The sequence below is a fragment of the Capsicum annuum genome, chromosome 11 (assembly GCF_002878395.1).
Source record: "Capsicum annuum cultivar UCD-10X-F1 chromosome 11, UCD10Xv1.1, whole genome shotgun sequence".
Lineage (NCBI taxonomy): Eukaryota > Viridiplantae > Streptophyta > Magnoliopsida > Solanales > Solanaceae > Capsicum > Capsicum annuum.
In genome coordinates, this window is record NC_061121.1 from 21,871,344 (window position 1) to 21,874,135 (window position 2,792).

A 2,792-nucleotide genomic window follows, 5' to 3' on the forward strand; every position below is an offset into this window, starting at 1 on the left:
GAATAAGTTTACAAATGAAGCAAAATGGATATGGCAGATTCATATAACTGATTTCAACTTGTACACAAAGAAGGTTAGAGGAAACCTTGTGGATTGTTCCTCTGCTTTTAGGGTGAAAGTGTATTCTTCGTTCTTCCAGTAAACTAAACATTTGACCTGAATTACAGAAAATATAATTAGATTTGTTCATATGTTCACTAACTGCGAACACGCTAATGAAGATGACTGAAATTACGATGCCTCGTTCTAGTTTTTGTCTCTAATCTCATACCTGTGCTGTGCTGGAGCCATTACTTTGGAAAATCGTATTTGTATGTATGGAAATTTAAAGATTATGTTTGATACCAATCGTATTTAAAGGTTTTTCTCTAATCTGAGATATCAAATGTTTCTCGATTAATTATATATGTTTGGCAATAATTTGATTTTTTAGTTTTAAACTATGAGAAAGCGCTTGTAACATTGAAAGTATGGGAAAAAAGGGCAGCCCTGTGCACTAAGCTCCCACTATGCGATATTCCAGAGAAAGACCGAACCACAAGGATTTACTGTTCGCAGCCTTATATTGCATTTCTGCAAGAGACAATTTTCACAGCTTGAAATCGTGACCTCCATAACCCATGACAATAGCTTTTGGTTAAATTTCAAAAGTCAATAGTAAATTGGATTTTCTAATATATTTTTGGTGAACTTAAGGGCATAAACTGTTGTTACGACCGCGCACGTAATCTCCCGTGGATAAATTGAACAGGTCCAATATTGATGACTACTAGTTGATGGAACAAGAATTTATAGCTATGTCTTAAGCTAGAGAAGAAGTTGATTTGCTTCAAAGTATGCTAATAGATATTCCTCTATGGAACAAGCTAGTCTATCTTTGACTATCTATTGTGATGATTAAGCTGCTATATTTCGGGCTGTACTTTGATTATCTATTGTGATAATTAAGCTGTTATATTTCCGGCTTCAAGTGTTATAATGACAAGTTCAGATAAGTACGTCTCGGACACAATCACATGAGAATATTAGTGAAGGATAGTACAATTTATCTTCAATATTTGAAACACAGGTTTCATTTAGCAGATTCTATGTCTATTGTTTAGGCAGATAATTGGTAGAAATAATTTGTCAAGGAATGAAAACCCTACTAATGATGCAGTCATGATATGTGAAAGACCTAGTGAATAAATGTGCACATGTAGATTTTGAGGAACATGAATTTTTATTTTACAACTCTAGTATTAAAATAAGTAGATTTGAAAGTTTGGTAGTAAAGAGAAAAAATAGTGTTTCCCTCTTGAACTATAATGAAAATTACTGATACACCCCAAAAATGAGGTTCTATTACTCCTTGAACTATTTTAAAAAGTAATAAATACGTCATTCAATGCTGATGTGGCACACAACCCAATTCAATTAATTATGTTGCTATACACGCATCGCCACGTGTATAAATATTTCTTTAAAAGTTTTTTAGATACTTATTCTTATTTTCTTTGTCTTATAATTAAAAGATATAATACATAAATATGCCCTTTTAACTTGACTTCAAATCACCTCCACTAATAAAAAAAGGCCAAAAACCGACGCAAAAAAAAAAAACAGACGAATTGTGTCGCTTTAAAAAGTAATGAGAAAAGTGACATTGTCCGTCGCTTTTTTTGTTTAATTTTAATTTTAATTTATTTTTTATTAAAATCAACGGCCAACGTCTTAATATCCGTCGCTTTTTTTTTCGCGGATTATTGTGCCATCTAATTAAAATAATTTATAATTTTTTCAATAAATGCGACGGATAGCGTCCTAATTTATTTAAAAATAACAATAATAATTTTGAAATCGACGTAGTCCGTCGATTTTTAAATTTGATTTTTAATTTTATTTATTTTTATTAAAAGCGACGAACAACGTCGCTATAATTTTTATTTTTTAAAATATTAATTCTAGAAAAGCGACGTTGTCCGTCGTAATTTGTAAGTATTTTTAATTTTTCTTTATTTTTTACAAATGCGACGGACAACATCGTTTTTATTAAAAATAAATAAAAATTATTTTTTTGTAAAGTGACGTTGTCTGTCGCTTTTTAAATTTAATTTTTATTTTTATTTATTTTTATTAAAAGTGGCATACAGCATCGCTATAATTTTTATTTTTTAAAATATTAATTCTAGAAAAGAGATGTTGTCCGTTGCAATTTGTAATTATTTTTAATTTTTTTTATTTTTTATAAAAAGCGACAGACAGCGTCGCTTTTGTTAAAACAAAATAAAAATTAATTTTTCGAAAAGCGACGTTATCCATCACTTTTTAAATTTAATTTTTATTTTTTTATTTTTAATTAAAATAAACGGATAACTTTGTAATAATTTTTATTTTTTAAAATATTAATTCTAGAAAAGCGACGTTGTCCTTCGAAATTTGTAATTATTTTTAATTTTTTACAAAAAGCCACAGATAGCGTCGCTTTTGTTAAAACTAAATAAAAAATAATATTTTGAAAAGCGACGTTGTCCATCAGTTTTTAAATTTAATTTTAATTAAAATCGACGGACAACGTCGCTATAATATTTATTTTTGAAGTATTATTTATAGAATAGCGACGTTATCCGTCACAGTTTTAATTATTTTTTATTTTTTCATTTTTTTTTTACAGAACGTGACGGGCATTGCTGCTTTTGTTAAAAATAAATAAAAATTAATTTTATGAAAACGACACTGTCCATCGATTTGATATTTTTAATTTACTATTAAATAAATATTTTTTATATTTAAAAAAATTAAATTTATTCAAT